Source organism: Delphinapterus leucas, chromosome 7 (genome assembly GCF_059928025.1).
Source record: "Delphinapterus leucas isolate spDelLeu-1000000601 "Yukka" chromosome 7, BTC_Dleu_Yukka2, whole genome shotgun sequence".
In the NCBI taxonomy this organism is placed as follows: Eukaryota; Metazoa; Chordata; class Mammalia; order Artiodactyla; family Monodontidae; genus Delphinapterus; species Delphinapterus leucas.
Window position 1 is genome coordinate 80359642 of NC_143135.1, and position 25445 is coordinate 80385086.

The 25445-nt window shown below is 36.4% G+C and overlaps 1 protein-coding gene across 2 annotated transcripts in view; it reads right to left on the reverse strand.

Moving 5' to 3' along the window:
• The window catches only part of PDGFD (platelet derived growth factor D), a 235895-nt gene that overhangs the window by 82005 nt on the left and 128445 nt on the right, over positions 1–25445 (reverse strand). The gene's annotated exons all lie outside the window — the stretch shown is intronic.

The window sequence follows — 25445 nt, forward strand, 5'->3', positions numbered from 1 at the left end:
CTGCTAAAGGTGAAAATTAGACTTTGTTAACAATAAGTTTAAAAATCAGCATGAAAGCATTTTCAACATTTTTTTCCTCAGTGTTTCCTGAGGACTGAAGCTTGCAATCAATGAACTAAATTTCTCCTGGGACTGCCAGCGGGCCAGTTTTCATTAAGGAATTTTTGGTTAACACCTGGCCCATGGTCTGGCAAGAACCAATCTTCCAAAAGCCTATAACAGCTCTCTAAAAACAACCATTCCCTGTGCTCACTCTGCTTTTAAGCCACTCAAGAGCAAAGCTGATTAAACGTCAGACATTTACTTAGAATTCTCTAGCAGAGATTTTTCTAAGAACTCAGTAGTAATACAAAACCTTTCTGTTTATAAAGGTTTGAGAAGGAGGGAGTTGGTTGTCTGCCAGTTACATACCTTTTTATTTTTAATTATAATTCCCCTTTGCACAAACCAAAGTGTTAATGTTTTATAAACAAACTTCCTCAGAGTAACAATTTGGAGATGATATTTTTGGAGAGTAATCAATTGATAAATCCCTGAGCTCAAAATTATTCTTCTTTAAAAAGCTAAGTCCATCAAAAAAGAGTATCGTAAAGTCCTTTTGAACATTTTCCAGTAACAGTCACCAGGAATGTAGTAATGCCCAAAGTACTACATTGATATTTATTATTCCTCACCTCACTAGATCTTTTAAGGAACGAGGATTTGTCTTGTTATTGTACAACAGCGAGCAATTATACTCTTTCCTTCAAGACCACTTGTGTTTTATAGGTAGATTATAGAAGTGATTATAAAATTACATTAAAGTGGAAATAATTTTTGGTCTAAGGTTTTAGAAAATTAAAATCAGTGAAAATAAAGATTGCCCTAAAATAACTATGCTGTATTTTATCACATTAAGATAATTCAAATTAATTAATTCTCTGATAATTCTCTTCTACTATAGTCTCTTTGTGTTGTGATGTTGTTTACATATAAAGGATGGGAAAAAAATGAAACATTTGGAACTGTGGCAGATAGGGAAGGGCAATGTTGAACAGCATGACAGAGAGTATTATAGATTAGGCTGCTGAAGAGCGAGATCTTTTCAATCATGCCAATTTAACACACCCAGAAAACAAGACAACCCTAATGACAAAAATATCTGCTTTTCCCACTGCCAACATAGCTCAGAGATATAGGAAGGTAACAGGCAAAACAGAAAGAAAAGTCATTCCCAGAAAGCAGGAGATTTAGTATTTTTTCTAGAAAACACTTAATATAGGAAAACCAACATTCTTAGAAACACTGTCAAGGAAAGCTACTTAAAGTATGAACTTTGATTATTCTCAAAGAGTGAGAATTCTCTGAAATTATTTTACCGGGTAAGTTTCCGGAAGATGTAATCAGTCCAACAAAGCTGACATGGAATTGAACAGTGTGCAACAGAAGCTGACCCTGAAATACCCTAATGTTTAAAAACTTGATTCGTGTGGCAAAGACAAAACATTTTGTTAATTACATCTGACTAAAGGGCTTATCAATTCCTAAGAGAAAACTAACTGGGAGTTAATATAAGAATCACATGGTTTATTATTTGTGGTATATATATATATATATATATATATATATATATATATAAAATATAATATATATATACACGCACACACATACATACAAATTTATATTAAAATATAAATTAACATATTATTTAACATGTATATTCGTTATATCTCATATATACATATAAACAAATTATGTATATCTATAATTGTACTTAAATGTTTATTAACCTATATGGCTTTAGTGCTATTTATAGATTCAGTCATTTTTCATTACCAGATTTCACTGAATTCCAGAACATTTTTTTCACATATTAATATTTCAAAATGGAGAAATACCCTATGATTACTATTGAAAGTGACTGTCCAGCTGTTAGCAAGTAGAGCAAATTGGGACACAGCTGTCACAGCTTTTGTGTGTGCAAATCTAGTAATGCTCAGGAGATAACTGTTTATCTGATTTTAACCTCAGATATTTTCACTAGTAGCATCATATGTAGAGATGAATTATAGCTTATATTTGGATACCTTATTGGCATTTAAAATGCCTTTATAAAAGTTGCACTATGATGCAGCACTAAAATAAAAAATAGTTTTTGTGCATATAAATGAGTAAGAAAAAAGGTGATAAATATAAATACAACAAAAAATGGAGGAATGGTATATCATCCTCATCCTCTTGTAAAGAAATAATCAAGTGCTTTATAGGAACAAAGCTAAGATGCATACAAGTAAATAAAGCTGAATTTTGATTTGTCATTGAGATTCAAGGAAACAAATTCCCTCCCCACCTCAGACAGAAAAAATAAAGGCAGTAGAAATGACTACATATCTCAGAATAGATCAAAGAATTGTCAAAGCTATTAGATATTAATGCAAACAATTCATGTACTGTGATGGTGATAAACATCTATATGTCAAAAGCCAGTGACTTTCCAGATAGTTGTTTAATATGTAACTCACTTCAATCAAAAATGATACAACAATTAAACAGAAAATGCATATGAATGCCCAGTATTCTTCAATGTTCTTTAAAATTCTTTTGGGCCCTAAAAGTGCTAAGCTAAGCACATCAAGATCTCTCTCTCTCTCTCTCTCTCACACACACACACACACACACACAGAGGTTACAAAAAAGGTCATGTTACCTTGAAACTATGTGTCAATGCTGAAGGCCAAGTAATTTGAAGACTTTTGAGACAATTCAAAAAGCCTTGTACTTGGATTTTCACTGAGATAATAAAAAGTGGCCTTTTACTTTAATGGCTAAATTCATGCTATTATTTTTTTTTAAAAAGAGTTTTCTGTACATTCCATGTGGATATCTTTTCACCACAAAAGCTATTACTAAATCAATGTTGGGTTTTATAATGGACAGCATTTTAGAATGAGATGAGACTTTTTGTTTCCTCATCAAATCTCATGCTATCAAGTCTCTTCAATATTGTTACCTGGTCTGGTGAGGCTGCTCCATGGATTCTTCCCTTGAATTACGCACTGTCATAGAGTAGTATTAGTCATGAGAGGTGAAATCATGCTGGCATAAGTCTCAGTGGTTTTAATAATAAAATTTTATTTCCTACTCACACTGCATGTCCACTTTGGGTTGATGGGGCTCTGCCTCCTGTTTTCTCACTCTGGGACCTGAGCTAATGAGGCATCGTTATTGTAAAATTAACAGTCATGGCAAGAGGGAAATCAGAAGATGAAGAATTGCCCATCAGTTTTTAAAATACTTCTGTTTACGTTTCACTGGCCAAAGCTAATCACATGGCCAGACCTTTACTTCTAGCAGAGTGGGTAACTGGAAGAAAGGGAGAACTGGAAACTGATGAACAGTGTTGGTGGCCACTGCAGTGGTTTACTTGCTTCCCACATACTGACGTGATGGCTTGACTCATCTTGTTTTCCAAACGGCAGCGTGATCTATCCATACACTAAATAGCATCTCATTGTTATTTTACTATAAATCATTTCAATTATGGTGGGAGACATGGTCTGGAGAGAAAAATAAGGGCAGAGGATTCATAGATGAAGACTTTATGACTACAGGGGCAGAAAAGATATTTGAGTAAGAGTTCTTGATTTTCTTTAAAACTTGTCTTGTTAGAGATGGCAAACAGTTTACCCAGTAGGTAAACTCAAAGGTAATGGCTTCCTGCAGTACTATCTTTTTTTTTTTTTTTTTGCGGTACGCGGGCCTCTCACTGTTGTGGCCTCTTCCGCTGCGGAGCACAGGCTCCGGACGCGCAGGCTCAGCGGCCATGGCTCACGGGCCCAACCGCTCCGCGGCATGTGGGATCCTCCCAGACTGGGGCACGAACCCGTGTCCCCTGCATCGGCAGGTGGACTCTCAACCAGTGCGCCACCAGGGAAGCCCCGTGCAGTACTATCTTAAAAAGGGTTCTGAACTTGTTTCTATATTAAGTGGGGAAAAATGGAAATGGTTAACAATGTCTAGTATAGGCCAAGAGACACAGAGACAGAATGGCATCCCTTGCTTATATCAATGATTTTAACACTGAATCATATTCTATGTCTCTTTGTTACTTTATGTTTAGCTTTCTCTTGCTTGTTCAACAAGATTATAAATTTCTGAATAGTATTATTATTCACAGTGGCTATCTGATAAATACTTGTTGAATGAATATTTGCTTGGAAGTAACAGGAAAATTGCGTAGTTTACATGTTTGGGAGCAAAGAAATCTCTGGGCAAATTAAAGTTATGTAGCACATCATTTACATATTCTTCAGAATATTGATGAATGTTAGGTTACAATAATATTCTTCACAAAAGCTAGTATTTACTAAATATGTCCCAGGCATTACAATAAGTGCTTAATGTTTATTAGCCTATTTAAAAGTCAAGGGAACCTTATGCATTAGTCCTCATTATTACCACTTACTCCAAAACAGAAAGTCACTTGCTTATATGTAGCAGAGGTAAATTTTATTGTATTCTTTATTATGACATCATGACTTATTTTAATAGCATCACCTACTCTAAGTAGTAGACAGTCAGATTTCTGTAACCAGTAAAGCGGATCAAGAGGGGAGAACTGAACAAATGAGGTTAATATTCAGTGGATCTTCTTCTCCTTCTCATTTCAATACTTTATACATCCACTTATTCTGGTGCTGGTCACCACCATAGGCAAACTTCTCTCTGGTGCTAGCGCCATACACGGTTCCTAACATTTAGCAGATAAGTGTTTGCCGCAGGACTAAATAAATGAATAAAGAAATTGTATGAGCTGATAGATGATACTTCAGAGGAGATCATTTCCCATCTCAAATAAGATTACCCTTCTTACTCTCTATAACCATAACTGTAAAGCAAAAATTTAACAGCAAGGGGTAGGGGGAATGAGTGAAATACCTGGGGGAGATTAAGAGGTACAAACTTACAAAGTAAATGCATCATGAAGCAGAAATGTAGAGCATGGAATATAATCAATAATATTGTAATGACTTTGTATGGTGACTTGACAGACTTAGTACAAAATGATCATGGTGATCACTTCGTAATGTACAGGAATATCAGATCACTATGTTGTGCACCAGGAACTAACATAGTGTTGTAGGTCAATTATACTTCAATTAAAAAAAATAGTAAATAACTATGTTTAACTATGTTAAACAAGATATAATCATATGTTTGGAAAATATATACTGTACATCAGCGGTCCCCAACATTTTTGGCACCAGGGACCGGTTTCAGAGAAGACAGCTTTTTCCACGGACGGGGGGTTGGGTGGTGGTTCAGGCGGTATGTAAGCAATGGTTCAGGCGGTAATGTGAGCGATGGGGAGCAATTTGGGGTGGCAGATGAAGCCTCGCTTGCCTGCCGCTCACCTCCTGCTGTGCGGCCCAGTTCCTAACAGCCGGAGGCCAGGATAGAGGTCCGCAGCCTGGGACTTGGGGACCCCTGCTGTATATAATGGAGTCAGCCTGTCAAATTAGGAACTTGTAAATATTTTAATACATATTATCCTTTAGAGATTATTAAAAATGCTTGCAAAATCTGTGAAGGTGGTCCAAAGGTACAAACTTCCAGTTATAAAATAAGTAAATCCTGAGGATGTAATGTACAGCATGGTGACTATAATTATTAATACTTGTATATTTGAAAGTTGCTAAGAGAGTAGGTATTAAAAGTTCTCCTCACAAGAAAAAATATTTGTAACTATGTGTGGTGATGGATGTTAACGAGACATGGTGGTGACCATTTTGCAATATATACAAATATTGAATCAATATGTTGTAGACTTGAAGCTAATATAATGTTATACATCGATTATTTCTCAATAAAAAAATGCTTGCAATATACCCTTGGCTTACAAAACATATGTCAATATAAGTCAAGCTTGCTTTCTGGTCGGACCACTCCTGTGGTAATCTAAAATATTTTTCTTTTTCGGATGAGATAGAAGAAAAGGAGTGGCCTTTAATAAAGGACAAAACATACTAGCATTTAATGAATATTGAGAATGTTGGAATTGTGTTTATATAAATTGCTAAAAAGGAATCTATCTGTGAACCCAAATAGGCATCTTCAGAGTCCTACTCTGGTTTATGCTAGAAAATTAGAAGACTATATGGGAAAAAATGACTAATGATATACCAGCATCTGTCTGGCTTCCTTGGGAACCCACATATTAATAATAATCAGATAATCTCTCACATGTCTAGCAGAAAAGAAATCTGACGTTGTTTTCTGGGACAAGACCCAAAGTGGTCCTCCACTCTACAAGCACTGACTGAGATCTTAAAGAATGCCTGATGGGAATCAGGAGCTGCATTTAGACAGTGGAACCCTAAGTATGATGTTTTCACACTAAGATGATTCCACTAGGCAGAACGGGCAACATATAGGTTCTTCTGTTACTACTGTTTTTACAAAGGAAGAGAAAAGATAGAACATTCTTCTCCCATCAACTTAAGTCCTTCTTGCCAGTCTGTCTGTTGCTCTGAACTGTTATTTTATTCATAAATCATGAATAACTGCTTTTAAATCTTACTAGATTTTATTCTGAAACACACTCAATGTGTGTTTCACAATGCTAACTTTTAAATTGAGCTAGAGTTACTAATCTTCTGTGAGATTGCTACAGATACCATGCTATTAGAAGCCAGCGACCGAAACAAGGTTCTATTTTCTTCTTAGATTGGCAGGATACTGCTTGAAAAAGAAATGCAGATTTTGTTTATTCTCCAGGGGTCTCAGGTGTGAACAAAGCTACATTTTAAGTTAGAAAATACCAATTTCAGAGGCCGGAAGAACTACAGGTCATCTCTTTCAGTATTTCAAGATAAAAAAGAAAGGTAAAAACAGCATTGCCTTTGCATCTGGAATATTAAAAAAAAAAATCATTTTAAAGCAACTGTGCATGTAGGAAAATTATCTGTTTAACATTTTCCTTAAATAAAATAGTAAATTCGAAAGCATGACTTTCTAACATCTCTAAATTAGACCTAGGGATATATTTAAAATAAAATAGGGGCTTGGGAAGTGCAAAAACTGAATAAATTAAAAAGTACCAGAGTATTAGTATTCATTAAACCATTAGGATGGCATGTTTCACAAAATTATGATATCATGTGAGAATTTTGCATGGCTGTCCAATTTGGCTATTTCTATTTTCACTTTTGGTTTAAAAAAGGGACTCAAAGACAATCCTTTCATGCATATAAAGAGCTTGCATGGAAAGTACACTGAATACCAACTGGTTTTTACTATCCATTTCATGTTTGTGCTACAGAGTCCAAAGCCTCGATAGAAACACATTCTCTCTCAATCTATCAACTTTTGAAGATTAGTAAGCTCTGAAGAAATATTTGCTGAATGAATCCTTCTGAGACTCTGCACACAGGGAGAGGTCTTTTACTTTATTTGCACAGCACCATGTGTTTAAACAATCCACTGATCTTATTATAGGCTAATTTAGGCGCAAGTAACAGATGACCAAACTGAAAAATGATTTAATAAAATGTGTCCTGTCACATAGGCAATGTAGAATTAATTCAAGGCTTTGCAACGTAGTCATGGGCTTCTACTTTTCTCTGCTGCCATCCTCGGTGTGTTGGCTGTTCTCAAAATGTTCTCCTCCATCTCTCTCCTCCTCACAGGGTAGGATTCAGAGGCCAAAGAAAGGGCTTTTCCCCACATGCATCTCTTTTTAAGAAAGCAGAAATCTTTCTGGAACCCCCATGCCCACCCCAAGCAGGCACTCCCTCTGTCTCACTGGGCATGTTTGCAAGTCTACTCCAGTCCTGATAAGGGGAATGGAGTTACCATGACTGGCTCATACTCATACAACATATTCCCTGGGCTGGGGGCAGCTGAGCCTCCCCTCAAGCCCATGTCCACCCATCATGTTTCTGTGAGTAAGAAAAAAGAGGCAGGAAAGCAGTTGGAGTGGCCACTAATGGCAGTGATTTAAGAACTAGCATGTTTGTGTTTTTATCAAGGAATAAAAGGCCACTTGAAAAATACATTCAACCAATACTTCCTGAGTGCATGCTACTTCAATGTGAACAGGGCACCATAACCACTGTTGGAATGAAAAAATTAATATGACACAGTTCCTGCTCTGAAAACTGTGTTTATAATCTGTTTACTGGAAGAGACGTTAGTAGAAAAATCTTTCCTTCCTCACTGGGCATGAAATGCCACTCAAGAGAAATGGGTCATATTAAAGTGAATTCTGTAAGGAAATCTGTGACTTTTTTAGCCCTCAGAAATCTCTCTTGCCTTAAAACAATCTGTTAACATTCCTTGGGTGTTTTTCCTGTCTGTTTTATTATTCATTATATAGAAACAAGTGCTAAGGACATCAGATAGGAAGTAAGATTGACTTCTATCCACTGGAAGCTGAGTCTCGGTCCACGTAGTCAAACGTTAGCCCTCATCTCCTGCTTTCTCCAGTTCAAGTTTCCAGTCTAGCATTCAATATAGCCTTCATCATTGTCCTGTCCAATGCCTCACACCCTCCATTATAAAAAATATAGTTCTTAAAATTAGGAATCTTCATAAACCCCAAATGCTTAAACACAAAAGTATTCAATAAACAGTAACTGAAGTTTGGAAGTTTTGATTTTTTCTCTCACCTACAGGATTTTTTGTGGGTGCCTTACAAAGACTTATTCAGCTGACATTGCCGACATCTTTATCTTATTACGTATTTCAGGATACTAACTTTTGTGAAGAAGAGCTGAAGTCTTACATAGCTACACCCATGAGAGCCTTACAGAAAGTAAGTGCACAATATTTAATTGTTATAGGTGTTATAGACAGGATCCCTGGCATCTTCTGATGGGCCATTTTGTACAGGTGCATCTGTCATTTACACCTGTAGAAAGATTTGAAAACTAGTACAGTGACAATTGCTATTCTCACTAGTAATTATGGAACAGAGAGATTTTTAAATTTATAAAAATAAACAGGGTACCTCATGATGATATGGTAAGTGGGAAAGGGGGTAGGGAATCAGAATTTCTTGGGTCAGGCATTGTGACAAAAAACTTAGCATGCACTGCTTCATTGCCTTTGCCTAAAATACTCATTCGTTTCCTGTCCTCCATTTCCCGGAACGAAAGCTTCTGGAAAATAACGACTGGGTCTTGTTCATTGTTGCATCAGGACATAATGGGAGCTAATAGGAGGCTTTCAATAAATATTTTTTGAATGAATGAAATTCAGAGTATTCTTAAAGTGAGATATTTATGTGCATTTACATATGAGGAGGCAGTACAGGAGAAGTCACGCAATCAATCCATTCGTTGACTGAGTAGGTTTCATTTGCAGTTTTGAAACCAGAATTCACAAACCCTGCAGTCAAACTTATGACGTGTACTCCTGCTAGACTGCTTTTGTAAACTAAGATGTCTTTTTGGGGTCTGGCCAATGCATGTGAGACCCTTTTCTTTGTGAATAGTGATCCAGGAGGTGCCCAGGTGGCCCCCAGTCCTCAGGGGTGAACTACATTCAGCCATATTTATAACCCATCATTGGGCCCCTGGCCCTTGAACATCCTGCCTGCTATACTATGTCCTTTTCTGCCTCCCTTTCATGCCCCAGTGAATAAATTAACCATTGAGTCTCAAATGCACAACACAGTGCTTGGCACAAGATGAGACTGAGTAATATCTAGAAATAAATTATTCAATGATAATAAAAGGAAAAATTCTTCCTTACAGTAAATCAAATTCTACCATATTATGACTTATATCCATTTAACCATAAATTATTAACAATATTTATTTAGTCTTTATTATCCTGTGCAATAGTAGACATTATAGGGCACAAACACAAAAGACATAAATCCTAACAAAGCAAGATATATAGATGGAAAATCAAACACATTTATTCCTGAATGCCAACTCCAAAAAATTATGAGATTTTTCCTGGAGTAGTGCATTGAGAAGACTGCAGGCATGTTCTAGCGGAAAGACTACCATATATAATTATTAGCACCTACCCAGAGTGTGGAAGGGGGATAAATGGTCATACACACATATTATATTTGCCACCTCTATTGTAAAAGGGCTAAGGTGAAGAAGCTTTCTTAAAAATAAGTAAGTTTGAATGGAGTGTTCTGTACTGCTTTCTACCTGTGTGTCTTTGTGGAGATCACCTAATCTCAGTGGCAGTTTCTTCATCTGCAAAACAGTGAGGACATTAACTTGTTCACAGACTCCAAGGACCAAAAACAAACAAACAAATAAGCAAAAAAGACACGTGGAAATGCTTTATAAACTCTAAAGCAGAAATGAAAGAAATGTCGTTTAGCTAAACAGGCACACAGAAAAATAACACAAAGGAGTAAACAACGAATTCTACGCAGCAAACATTTTAGGAGTTCAGAGGATGGTGAGGCTTAGCCCAATTTATTGCTTCAAACAGAAGAAGTAACATATTTAATAGAATATAGAGATGGAGACATACACTTAATATTTTAAATTTGGCTCTCCTTGACACAATTTCTAGAAATGTTAGGCCCCAGAGCTATTTCTATAATTTTTTTCTAATAAATCTGAGATAACTGTGGCTGTCGACATAATACTGAAAATATAAACCCCATTAAGTATGACCTGATTTTATCCATTTAATCTCCCAAAGACATTACAAATAATTTATTGATAGCTCCTAAATGGAAATAAAAGATGGAAAAATGTTTCAATCTAATAAGAATGAGATAATAGGTATGACAAAGCACATAAATATTAATAATAGCTGTAAGTATTTTATTGTATCACAGCTGTATTTTGGTACGTACCTTGTACAATGTCAGGGAACACAATAAATGTTTCCAGACTATGTTGAAAAAGGCAATGGAAAACATATTTTTCTATTTAGATCTAGGAAATTGACTATATTTTAAGAGTACTGAGCTTAGGATATAGTCATATTTTATACTCCTTTTTTCTTATGTCTTTACATAACTGCCAGGTTTCACATCTAGCCTAATATTATATTATTCCCTGCATGCATCGGTACTACTAATGGAATAGTTTCAAAAAGATAGGACCATTAATGCCAATATAAAGTTATTGAATTCATTATGTTTTAACTTTGGTTCTGGAGATTGTGTATGATCTATGAACTTGCTAGACAAGTTCTAGGGCAATGCTGTTCAAAGTGCTTGTCTGCTGTGTGATGAAGAGCCTGCTGGGTTGAAAATCAACATACTGCTTCCTTTGTCAAAAATTTCTTGCTATAAAAAACAATTTTAGCAAACTAAACAATGCATTCAGGGTCATAGTTAATCTACATTTGGTGCAAGTTCCTTATCTTATTATGGACTAAAAACAAACGGTTCATGGGAATGGTAGCAGGTCCACAGATCACATTTGGGCTGCACTGGTCTAGGGAAAACTATAAATGGATTGATTCTCTGAAGTCTGACTTACAGAATCACTAGCCTAATTAGGTGGAGTATTCTAGAGCTTCCTCACACAGCATTGTTTTGAGAGAGAAAAGGGCACTGGGGCCAATTCTTAAGTGTATACTATGTTAGATTTCATTACTGTTCCAGTTATTCGTCCTTCCATAGTTTCCTCATTCTTTGTCATGTGACTTTCCTGTAGTCTCTCTAGAGTCAACCACTTTATTTTCCTGCCCCATTGATACTGCACTTGGGAATATGACTTGATTGAGACAGGAGAATTCATATCTAGCCTAATATTATATTAGGCTATAATATATATAGTACTGGTGTGTCAGTTCTGAGCCTAGGCCTTAGGAGTCATCCTGTGTTTCTATTCAACCATCCTCTGCTTCTGCTATTTCCATAAGAAGCACATGTACTGGGTAGCCTATTAGGCTAACAAGGATGAGAGACACACGGAGCAGATGTGGATCCAACCTGAATGTAGGAGGTAACACCATACAAGCTTAGTCTGCGTATGTTAAACTCCATCTGACCCCAGATAAATGAGTGAGAATAAATAATTTTTGTTTTAGGCCACTGAGCTTTGGGATGGTTGTTACACAGCTAATTCTGCAAATAGCTACTTAATGTATATACAAAAGGAAACTTTTAAGAGTCAAGGTGGAGGGGGGTTGCTGAGATGAATAGTGTTGGAAAGGGTACACTCACACCCTTGCTACAGGCATGGTAGAAAAGGTATTAATAACTATGTTTATGAGTAGCACATTCAGCAGATGTTAAAAACTCCTGATTTCACAAGTTCTGAGTATCCCCATCAGGGCTCTTATACAAGGAAGGGCCATTCTTCCTTATTTTCTTCCCAAGTGAATGTAGCAAGGAACAAAAACAGAATGTAATACACAGAAACCAGAAATCTGTTAATGAAAGAAGAATGTTTTGAACTGAGATATAAAAGACTTTAACCATTTACTAGAGAAGAGGAATTTTAATCTAATAATAGACATATATAAAGTTATAGTCTTCAGTTTGCTTTCTTAAAATAGTCATGCTAAACTAGCAGATTCAACTGATTTCCTACTATTCTTTGTATTTTCCTTTCAAGTTCTAACTTAATGGATCCCATGTCCAAAATTCATAGTTGGACTCAACAGCTCAGAGAGACAACCGCATTAATTTACATAGCTTCTGTGAGTAGACTGGACAAACAAGATTGCTTATAGAAAATGCTTTCAAAATTATTATTTAGAGTGCGATAGTATAATAACATATACTTTCTGTAGCACTAAGAATGGATTTTACCCCTCCAATTCCCTAGGTCAGTTTCCAAAATACTTGGTTCCAACCACACCATGAGGAAAGAAAAATATGACCTTAAGATTTTTAAAAAGTGAAACAATATTTTATCTTGGCTTTTGTTTTTACAGTGTTAAGCCACAATTTAGTGTATATATCTGAACCTTAACAAATATTAATTAAATTTAGGTCTGTATACACACACTAAACTTACAGGCCATTTTTGCTATTGTTAAAGTTTCCTGTATACTATTTGATACTATTTGGGTAATAACTATATAAAAATGTAAAAACTGTTTTTATTTCTTCAAAGGTTTATTTGTTTTTGCTTCCAGTTAGCCAAAAATGAAAACTATGGAACAACTATCGCCTGAAGGAACAAAACATACACAAACATTTGATTTAGCAACCATAGCAAACTGCAGCAGCTCACTTAATAAAGTGGCTATAGCCATTCTGGGGGGCTCCCCAGGGCGAAATGTTCCACTTTGTATAGCTCTGTATATAATTAAAAATCTGCCGCAACTATGACCTTGAATATCTGCTGGAATAAAGTATAATTAAATAACCAGAATCTTGAGTAAACAGCAGCTGCAAGATAAGCAACAAAATGTCTTCTGAGCAGTGTTTTATTTACATCTTTCTGAACTACAAACTTCTTTGCTCCAATGCATTTCAAACAGCATCCTGTCTTTTCAGGAAGATCTTGATCTCAAAATATTCAATCATCCTTTTGCAGTTAAGGCAAAGTTTCTTCCATCTCACTCAACTCACTTAAGACAGACTTATATAATCATTCTAGAAATGCTCCTACCTACTGTGCAATATTTAAGAAGTGTTGATTTTGAGTACAAGGGGAAAAAGATGGCACTAACTTGTATCAATAGTTCTGTTTTTTTCATAAAAAAGCACACTATTGATCCATTCTTGGTAAATTTCACAATTTCTCCTAATGTCTTATCTTAACATCATGTAAAGACAATCCACTGTTAAGAAATGTCACATATCTTTTCCTGAAACACATTATGTAGTCATAGACTAAAGATTACATAAACATGATCAGGAGATTTGCTAAACACATGCTCAGCATTTCTCTTTCAACAACGAACTAGTATTATAGCCACCATGGACGCTCAAATGGAATTTTATAGGTTGGCAAAATGCTTATTACAATTTACACATTTACTGCAGAAATTCTCTTAGAAATGATTTCCCTATTACGTCTAAATGCCATATTCAGAGAGAAATTATCACAACTTGTGTCTCTAACATTGGCCATATTTTACTATACAAACATTGCTAATCTAAGGAAAAAAGGTGTACAAACTTGGGACACTCTGACTAATGTTAATATGATCCCAAACGTATCTTCAACATCTTTGCTTTTGACAACCTCTTATAAACTTGAACATATGTGTGATAGTGTAATATTAACTAAGGCTATGAGGAATAAAAATCACTTGAGTGAAGAGGTACTTCCCTTTGTGACTCTTATGAATAAAAACGTCTCACAAAGCACATAATTTGGCATTTAGTGTCAAGAAGGAGTTTTCATCTTGGACTATAAATTTAGATGATAAAATAGCTAAATCAAAACATCTCCAAGTATATGCTTAAGAATACATTTGAACATGATGATATGATACAAAGAAAAATGAAACAAGACGTTTATTCATTACCTATAACGCTGCTATTCTAACCATATTTCAAATGTAAAACAACTTGGTCAGAGAATATGAATTTTCTTCAAAGAACCACAATAAGTCTCATGAATTGCATACAAATAACTGATGCTTAAGTCTGTGTCTCTCTAATGTTTGCTAATATTGTCAAAACAATGAGAGATACACATAAGGCCTCTGTAAAAAATGTGCATACAAATTACCAATTTGCACACATAAGTGTCAAATCTGTATAACCTCTACTGAAGAACTGATCTCAAGAAGTTGTGGGCAGAATATGGAACACATCCTTAATCAAGTATCATAACATGATTGATGCTTAAAAACAAGCCCACAAACTAACGCCAGGTGGACTTCTCAGGAGTCAACGGGATATCAACACTGAGACTCTTGTTTAAAACATAAAGAAATTTATGCACAGAACTAAAAGTGTCAAAGTGGGGGAATTGAATCTCAGTACATCCAAAGTCCATGGCCTTAAGACTTATGTCAAACTGTCTACATTTTATTATATATTGTAATTACCGAATACATAAAACTGTGAGCTTAATTGACAGAGCACTTTGGAATCGGAATCAGCCAATTTAGAGCAACAATTGAGAACACTGTTACAGAGTAGATAGAATTAGTGAAAACTACACACCCACATTGAACCTGGAACCAGGCATCAAGATTTTGACCAGATGATGTGAGGTGTAAACCCGTCATGTTTATCTTTTTGTAAAATGTAAATGAATTGTTTGAGAATCTGGAAGAAATGACTGAAGAAAACCCACACACAACACAATAGATAAGTATGTAACCACCACCACCCCTGCCCGCCCAAATTCATTTATGGTTGTTTCTCCTCAGACGTTAACACTAAGACAAGGATGTGGGTGCAGACAGTCTTTATTTGGGAGGGCATTCCAGGATGCACAAGCGAGAAGTGGATAAACTGAGACAAGGCAGGGAGAAAACCTAGTGAACACAGCATTGCTGTGGGCCACTGCAGTTCAACACCTCTGAGGCACCGTGTGGAGCAGACTTCAGAATTGCCCCACAGAAAGATGGAGAAGCTGGGGCATTTATCCACCAAATCCCATCTTTTGCTGCTTGAGAGTTGTTTCTGGAGACATTAGAGCCCCAGCACTTCCAAGCTGAGGAGGTCTGAGCAAGCTCCCCAGAGACACAGAAACTAAGACACAAGGGCTCTGGAAATGGGAAGCTGTTAGCATTTACAGGAACACAAGCCTGGGCTCAGGGAGATGAGCTGGGGCAGCAACAGTATCTGCTTCAAAAGTATAAACATAACAAAATCACAGCTTTGTTTATTCAGCAGTACCGTCTTTCTAAAGCACTGATAAACTTTTCCAGCCACTGGGCAGCAAAGGTAAAGATGTTCTGAATCTGCCTTCCTTATCTCCCTCTTTTCTTTTGGGTGCACCTTCATCATCTGACTGTCAGTTCCCACATGGACTCTAGAGTCCCTCAAACGCCCTTTGCATTTTTGCCCCTGAAGCCAGTACAAGAGGTGGGAAAGCTAGGGCAGGCAGAGTTGTGTTCCAGCTGCTCCTGACTCAGTGGCTGTGGCTGTGACACTGTCTTCTCAGCCCATGAAGTGCCATTACATGCATGGTTCTCTGCAGTACCTCTTAAGGGTAGGCTTTCTTTAGATACTTGCCTTCCTGTTTTGATCCTAACCTATGCCACGCTGAAAGGAAGCCTGCTCCTTGGGCATACATCCAGAACAACAGAGTCTTAATTGCTTTTTCTGATGGTCTCAAAAGTAAGGTTCTTGCACCTCCAGATGCATTGGTGAGGGTAGACAAAAAGTAGTATTTAACCGATCCATTTAAATTATCTATCCTTTTTGTATTTTATAATGTTATACAGTACTACATATAGTTTAAAAATATACACATATTGAGAATGTGATCAAAGTTTCTTGTTGATTCTTTTTAACTAATGAGGTGCACCATCACAAAGGTTCGAAGGTCCGGCTCTGAGAGACTGCATCTGCTGTTCCATGGCCACAGGATCAATGACCACTGTCAAAGTATCAGTTCTTCAAGGGGACTTCTAGATGGCTGTTACCAATTGTCCCGAGGAGTCCCCTACTGTCCAGTCCAAATGACTCTGTTACATCTACATATAACACTATAGATAGATGTCACAAGCATATTGTTGAATAAAAGAAGCCAAACACAAGAGTATTTACTGTATGAGTCTATTTACGTAAGAAACAAAAACAGGCAAAATGAATCAATGTTGTTTGAAGTCAGGATAGTGGTTGCTTTTGGGACTAAGTGGAGGCTGGAAGTGACCACAAATGTTAATTCTCTTTCTTAAACTGGGTGCTGGATTCATATGTGTGTTTGCTTTGTTAGAAAAGTTTTTTGAGCTGTGTGTATGTGATTCACGCACTTTTCTGTATGTAGGTTTTACTTCAAGAAAGAGTATCTTGAGTGTTGATTTGCTCAGCTCTGTAAATTGCTCTGAAGATTTGGTTAAAAAAAAAAAAAAAAGGACTTTGAGGAAGGTATGTGGCATGAGGCTCTCTCATTGTTCCATCTAACACAGGACCGTCCATAATAATGATTCCAAACCATAATTTATGGGAAAGACCATACTTATACTTTTGGCATCAACATCAACAATTTGATTGTCTACTAACTTGACTTACTTTGCAACAGTTTTAATTATGGTGAATGGATTATCTTTTCATTATGTTCTTTCTGCTCAATAATTCTGTAAGCGCCTTACAAGCAGAACCTTGTTGTCTACTTCCTTTGGTTAAAAACAACACTGAAGAACAGCTCACAGACTGCTATGGTTAAAAATGACACTGAATAAGTTGTTGAGATAATACACTCTGAATGGATTTATTTTCAACTTTTGAAGAATACTTCTTGGGGTTTTGAAACAAATTAGTGACAGATTCTTGCTACTACCCTGAGAAGCCTGGAGTGCAAGGTTGAAGAGAGTAGGGACAGCTCTAAAAGCACAAAAGCACCAAGTCCTAGTCAATGAGGGCTTAAAAATTAATCTGCATATCACCTTCAGGATATATAAATTCTAACCTCTCTTCTGAACTTTTCTGGGTTGTTAATTATTGCTTCTACTCATCGAGGGAAAAAAACTTCGGTAGAGTGCTTTTCTATTTACAGGACAAATTCAAATTATCTATCCATTAAGCCCATAGCAAAATCTTATGGAAAAGAGATCATTGTCATTATCCCTATTTTATATAAGAGGAAAATGAGGCTCAGAGAAATATATGCTTTGTCCAAGGGCATTCAGATAATGTGACAAATCCAGTGAACATAAACCCTCCTTTTTTTCACTTCAGAGCCACAACAGGCTTTGTCTTACTGATCTGTGTATCCAACCCAGTTCTAGTGTGTGTATATGTGTGTGTGTGTATGTGTGACTGTTTTTCCACTACTGCAGATATTGAATACTGTTGTTGTATACAAGGATAGAATAATATAACTTGATTAAATGTTTGATACTAGTTCTTTTAAGATGCTTGTATTTTGTTGATGTTTTATGGTCACAGAGTCACAACGAGTTGATATTTTCAAAGGAAAGAAATTGCAGCCTTCTTTGTAAGAAATGATTCACCTAGAGCCTATTTTATTGTAAGATAAATTCTTTTTCTCTTATTGAGGTACCTTTTATCTAGGATGATCCTAGTTATTTTAGATGAAGAATTCAATACCATAAAGGAATGATCTACCTAGGACTACAAAAGAGAAGGTAGAGACCTGAGGCTAACTGCTAGATAAATTTGCTACATATCCATCCCAACAAACACAAAGTATACCTCCTACCTGAAATTGTCACTGCTTTTTAATTTAGGCTGGCTTACTGCAAGTTCAGTAGTTGATGATCCTGTTTGGTTTAAATTTTTCTCTAAAGACATAGTCTGAGAGCACAATCTTAGTATCAGAAACCTTGACTTCAGTGGGGCTCCACTTTTTGATGTCAATCTAATGCCAGTATATTTTATGTTGTAGAAGCAGTAATTTATGAGTTACCTTAACATTTGGTCTAGTGTCTCTTAGTCACAGGCATGAAGGGCTCACCACAATTCTACATTCTAGATGAAACACACTGAAGTAAGAACATGAAATCAAACCATGTCTTTGTTTAAGATTAATAGTAACTTAGGTTGTTTTGTAGAAAAATAAGGAAATAGAGAAAAATAAGACTCAAAACTCAATAAGTTTTGTTAGGGTTGCCAAAGACATTTCTGTTCCATTTCATTTATAGTTTGTAAAGAAAAAGAAAAAATCAATGATCCTATCTTCTTTCCCCTCAACATCTGAAATTGGGTCTCTTATTTTGAAAGCCAGGGTATGTGGTTTCTCTGATTAGTACGTGTCCTTTGGAGGCCTCCAAAGACAGACTATTCATGTTCTGTGAATTAGCAGCACTGAAATATTTTACCAATATATGAGTAAACAAAAGCATATCAGCAGTTAAGCACATTTTATGAGCTGAGTGAAACAGAATATTCATAAGTGGAATGGAAATGACAATGGAATAAAGGACAAGCCTGGGAGTTTCACGTCTCTCAGAATAGAGAGATAGCCCACGAAGACATTAACACTCCCAAACCATTCTGATAATAAGAAGGAAAATTCTCTGGACCTAATATCATTTAGATGGCCTAAGAAAGAATTCTCCTTTTATCTAGGCTGCTAAATTTAATTTATCTGAGCAAAATAGGTGAGTTGATTTCTCTTTTGTTTGCTATTTTTTTTTTCAATTGAAGCTTTTGTTTATCAGGCTTTCTCATTTTCATGGTTAGAATACAGTTAAATTCTACAGACAGATGGGTTTTAGCCATGCTAATTACCATGGTGATCAATTAACTCAGCTGCTGTTTAGAATAGAGAAAGCTACATAAACAACCTGGAAATTTTGTCTTTTATAAGACAGTTGTAGAAACATCACCTATCATGCATATAATTCATAAAATATCAAAATGACCATGTTGTTGTGGTACAATGGGCTTCTTTATTTATCTGAGATCTTTCCAATATACCTCTCTTCTATCAGGAAACATACATCCATTCTATCTGACCCAAAGTGTCACAATAAATGAAGTGACCTGTCACATTACTGGCTTTTGTGGTCGCATGGCTGGTGGCTGGAGACCTCTTCAGACCCTTCCTGTTTGGACTGCGTACTAATTACTCTGTGCCCTGGGGTTAGATGTCTCATGCGTCAGAAGTGAATATATGCGGACAATGCAAAAACTGGTTACTTCCAGAACGTTTTGCCCTGTATTATCCATACATGTGTAGCATTATCAACACCTTTTTAAAAAATAAAGTATAATATTCACTAATTATATACACTCACACTGAAAGCACTTACAAGGACATTTGGAAATTCCTGATGCAGCCTCTACACATTTTCTAATAAAATATCTCCACAGGCTAGACAGTAACAATCTAAGACTGATAGGCAAGGCAATGCCAACGTCCTGAAGGAATCTTCACTAACTCTAAAGCAGATGAAGGTGAACTGAGAACAAGACCTATGCAGATTTCAATCCAGGCACTGCATAGGCTTTTCCTCCTGATAAAGACTGTCTCTTAGCTTAACCAGCCAAGCTCTGTACAGAAACAAACATGGATATTCATTCTGTTTGTCTGTGTGGGTGCCTGTGTGAATGCTAGGTTTCAGGGAGAAGGCTAGAATATTATTCCTTCCCTGTACCAACCCTACTATTCTACTGCATCCATTTGATAATAGCATCTACAAGGAAACAAAATTAACAGTAAAATGTATGTGTGTAAGAGGAGAAAGGAGTCAAGTGTGTGGCATGACACATCAAGGAAAGGATTGTTCCTCCAAACCCAGGGGGTAAAATTTACTATGGCTGTGACCAAATCATACTTCCAGGTTGAACTCAGTAGCACTTTCACCAGTGAGCTTTCTGCATAGTCCTACTCACTCCCTGCACCCCTCACCCAAACAAGTAACCTCTATCCAAGCACAGCATTTTATTTATACATCTATCACGACTTTTACTAATTTCTGTTACATAAAATGATTCAAACTGCTTGAGTCTTATCTGGCCTAGTAGATATCTTGTTCTTTGGAGGAAAGTGACTCCTATTCATCTTTCTGTCCTCAAAGCCCCTACTAGTCCACTGATTTGCTCATAGGAAGTGGTCATTAAATATTTACTATGAGAAATTATTAACATGTTTCTGAGCTAATCTCCAAGTGGCAGAAATTGAACTAGTTAAACAAATCTGTAACTTTCCAAATACATATTTTTTTATAGCTAATTGGACCAAGCCAAGATACTTCCAATGGTTTCTCACTAGGACTAAGTATACAGGAAGGACAAAGCAGAAAAGTATAGAAACCACAAGTAAATTATTGATAGAACTATTAAAGTGTATTTCAACTTATAAATAGATCCCACTGGCATTTCTAAACTATCGTGACAGTGTTTTTGAGATGAGCTCATTACAAGTTACTATAAACGAGTAAACGATAAAAAGTGGTTTGAATAATTTTCCTCGGTCACAGCTGAATTCAAAACATAAGGCCCTATTATCATTTCTGCTATTTTGTGTTATATGGCTACTCTCACAGCAGGAATAGGAAAATAAATACATTCCTTATCTAAGGTACACTGAAAGTTAAGAAAAGTAATTATCAACCCACAAAGTTATAAATTGTTTTTATCCTGCTTTTAATTTGTTACACTAAATTTATTTAATCTATAAACGTTTCCCTCACAAATTATAAGTAATCTTTAAACCTTCAATAAACAAGGTGGGCATCCCATAGATCAGAATATTTTTTATATTCTTATATTCTTTTATATTCTTAAGACATTTTATATTCTTAAGACAAAGTACAAAATCATAGCAGCAAACTTTCTTTAAAATGAAAATACACATACATGTATATTTAGACATGGAAAGTATATATATATATTGAAAACACTAAAAGTTATCAAGAGATTATATTACTTTCAATATGCAGTGTATACCTTAAAATGCATCTCTTTTTATGATGTTGTTAAAATGATAATCTATAAAATAAAGTAATAAACAAAGGCACGATAAAAATACTCCTGCTGAAAAGTGACATCATCTTCATTGCATTCTCAAAGTAATTGAAAACATATCCTGAGTGTGCGCTTGCTCTTTCTCTCCACGCATGTGTGTGTGTGTGCACACGTGTGCAGGCATGTGTGGGTCTTCTGTTCATATTCTTTAGTTTCTTACAATAAAGAAAAAACACTAGCTGAGTTCCCAGCAGACTAATTTCTCAGGTCTCATGAGTTTCTTCAATTACATATCTGTTTATATATTTAAGAGGACTTATCATGGTCTTTAAGCTTCAAAAATGGGCAATACTAAACTTTTTTAATAGGGGAAACCTCCAAACAAACTAATAAAAAGCTTAAACTTCCATCAGAGCATTTTAACGTGTCTACTAAATGATTAACTACCTGAAGAAATAAATGTTATTCATTAGTGGCAGTTCTGGCACAATCTATTGTATTGCAAACAGAAAAACAGTGGGAAAGTTAGTTGTTTAACCTATGAATACAGTGGGAAACTTAGTTGTTCAGCCTATGAATACAGCTTTAAAAATTCTGTATCTTTCCCTAAATGGCATTGAAAATCTCAAGTGATGATTTAACTGTTTTAATAGGTCTCAATTACACTTTACTTTTAAAGTAACACCAGGCATGTATTTAAAGGAAATAATCAAAATACAGCAAGCTAATATATTTGCTTAATGTGGTTTAATGACTGTATACACTACATAATGACATTCATGTAGCTATATTATTTTTTCAGATAAAAGACATTTGTTTTGCTCTGTAAAGCAAGAGACGGTACTTTAAACATCAACTCACTGTACTAACTGGAACCATTAATTACCTGGATTTTTGCTGCATTAAGTTTTTATAAAGAAGCAAATTATAAAAGGTATTACTGTGGATTTACTTCAAAAAATAATTTTGGGGCTTCCCTGGTGGTGCAGTGGTTGAGAGTCCGCCTGCCTATGCAGGGGACACGGGTTCGTGCCCTGGTCCGGGAAGATCCCACATGTCGCGGAGCGGCTGCCCCGGTGAGCCATGGCCGCTGAGCCTGCGCGTCCGGAGCCTGTTGCTCCGCAACGGGAGAGGCCACAACAGTGAGAGGCCTGCGTACCGCAAAAATAAAAATAAAAATAAAAATAATTTTGGGGTTATTTACTTGGCCAGTATGAAATAAGTGTCATCTTTTCTATTTTATGGGGATTTAGGCTATACAATGAGAATTGATTTCTGAGTGATAGCCCTGAGACCTTGCAGGTGTCTCACTTATCAAAGAAAGATTCAATTATGTTCCTACATTGTACTTACCAAGGAAGAAAAGTAAGAGTATATACTTCACAAAAACTGCTAAAGAAAAGTTGCAATAACCTTCAGTTACCCAGATTAGTACCCCTAGATAATTCAGACCACCCATTTCCAAGTGGTCTGTACAATAAGGGTTTAAGGTATAAGAACGTTTTACATTTAGGAGTATCTTTATATACTCCCAATGATCCCCCATTTATTACATAATTAAAAGAGGTTTTTAATTAAAATTTTGAGGTAAGAGAATTACACATATGGTATTTGAATCACCAATAATACTGAGTAAAATGAAAAAAATCAAAGAATATACAAAATGAAGTACTAAACAGCCCCAGGAGGCTGTATTTATCTTTTCAGATTCCAGGCTTAAACCTCTGTTGCAAATTGCAACAGAGGTTTAAGATCTAGATGGTTGACTGGACCACAGAATCCGAAGGCTCCCTGCCAATCCTGACATCCTGTGATCTATGGAATGATGACAGTTCACTGGCCAGACCTTGAGTCTCTTTGCTTTCCACTGTGTGTTCTCAGTAAAGGGTAAAATAGTAAAAGGCACATAAATGAAAAATGCCACCAAAAGTAAAGAATTACAACAAGATAATAAAACATACTGCATAAAACTTAATTATGTTCAGTATGAAGGCAATGGTAACATGAAAAAAGTTGCTGGCTGCTTTTGATGTGAATCCTGAATACCTGCTTTGCCAAAAAAAAAATCTTATTCTACAAAAATAATTTTATTCACTGCTTAAAAAGACAAAAACCCTAGTATTATCTCCTTAACTTATTAAGATTTTAAGAAACATTGTCTGAAGCTGGTTGGGGTAGGGGGAAAGGAGCGTGGAACGTAAGCCCTACCAACGTCTCATCTGCTCCTTAGCAGAGTAATTTGCATATGAACATGTCTCACCTTATAGTTGTTCCCAAACTCAGAGGAAACCACTACTGATCTCTGACGAGGACACTAAGAACCGCAGAAGAAATTTATTAACTTAATATCGTTGGGCCAAAGGGCCATCCATCTCTATAAATAGTGAAAGATAGTTCTAAATAATTCATAATTTTCTACAAGAATATTATGATGCTAGTTTTTTTTCCCCTAAATTTTTATAAAATCCTCCTTATCATGAAGTGCTGCCTTTCCTGTTAAAGGCTCTAAGTCAGGCAGTCTTCTTCTCAGCCTTGTCCTCCCCCCCAGCCCATCCCCACATGACTGACTTGTCATCTTTCTAAGTCCAACTCTTTCAGGAAGCCTTCCCTGCCCAACAGCCCTCTCCATATTCTGCATTTGTTCTGCATATATTATTAATTTCTCCCACATTCTGCCAGATTCTATGGTACTTTTTTAAACCCCCAATTTGTGTGTGTGTGTGTGTGTCCTCTATTTTAGACTGTGCTCCTTTAAGAACACAGCCTGTATTTAACATTAACATGTGCATCCCTGAAGCTTTGCACATGCTTCACACACAGTAGGCATTCAGTCAACATTCCAAACATAAATGAATATGAGTATGAAACATTAGGATAATTAGAGCAATGAGTGAAATATAGTCCTCCACCTGAGACAAACACATGAGAAACAGGGACACCTCCCCCCGCCCCAGTTCTTTAGACTGATGCAACATCTTTCTCTAAGTAATAGTGCAGGTCTTCTGACAAGACTTGAAACAAGGAGAGGGGATGAGGCAGAGGATATTGACTACCTTTTGGTTCATAAGAAAATATACTTGGGAAGACCAAGCTAGGAAAGCATGACCTCTTTACAGGGCAAAACACATTGCGAAATCTAAAGAAAAAGAACTGGCACTCAAGGATTTTCTAGACGATTTCCTTTTGCCCTGAGGCACCACATTACCCTTGCCTTTGAGCCTCTACTCTGGTATGGGGCAGGGCTGTGCCCTAGGGTCAGGGAGTGAGGCAAATCTGGCCTCCAGTGTGGCATTCGCCATGCATTTTACTACAGAATAGATGTCAGATTGGTCTCCTCAAGGTTCCTCTCACTCATCCATTCAAGGTAATGGCCTATTTCTAACCAGTCTCCTATTTTAGAGACCTCTGTGTTTTCCATACAATTCTGCTCCCCAGATCCAATGGGTAAACATATCCTGTCCATTCTACTTATGAAACACTTTAATTCTCCACTGCCTCTTACATTTTCGTATTCTAGCAAGAGCTCCCTCTTTGAGCCATTGAGAAAGCCTCTACCTGACCCTCCTGCCAAAACGTATGTCTTCCATTTGTTGTGAGAAACCTCTTCCTTAAATCAATTAAATAAAACAAATAAACATCACAAAGACCTGCTTCAAATCTCTTCCATTTCCTTTCTTTTCTCTTTTTTCTCTCCCTCTGGGGGGGGAAGGGTGGGGAGGGGAGGATTCTTGCTTATTGATAATATTTAAACTCCTTGGGCTCATATGTGACTCCTTATAACTTGGCTCCAATGAATTTTTTCCAGCTTCCTATCCTGCCATTCGAATTCATGTACAGATTTATCCTATTAAGACGTTTAATGTCTCACATTTCTCTGGAAATAACAGGCCTTGTAATGAATTCTTGCTTTATACATACAATTCTTTTTGTCTCGAGTGACTCTCACCACTTTCCACATGGGAAATGCTCATCCTTCAACATCCACTTGTCTCCTCTCTCTAAAGACATCCCT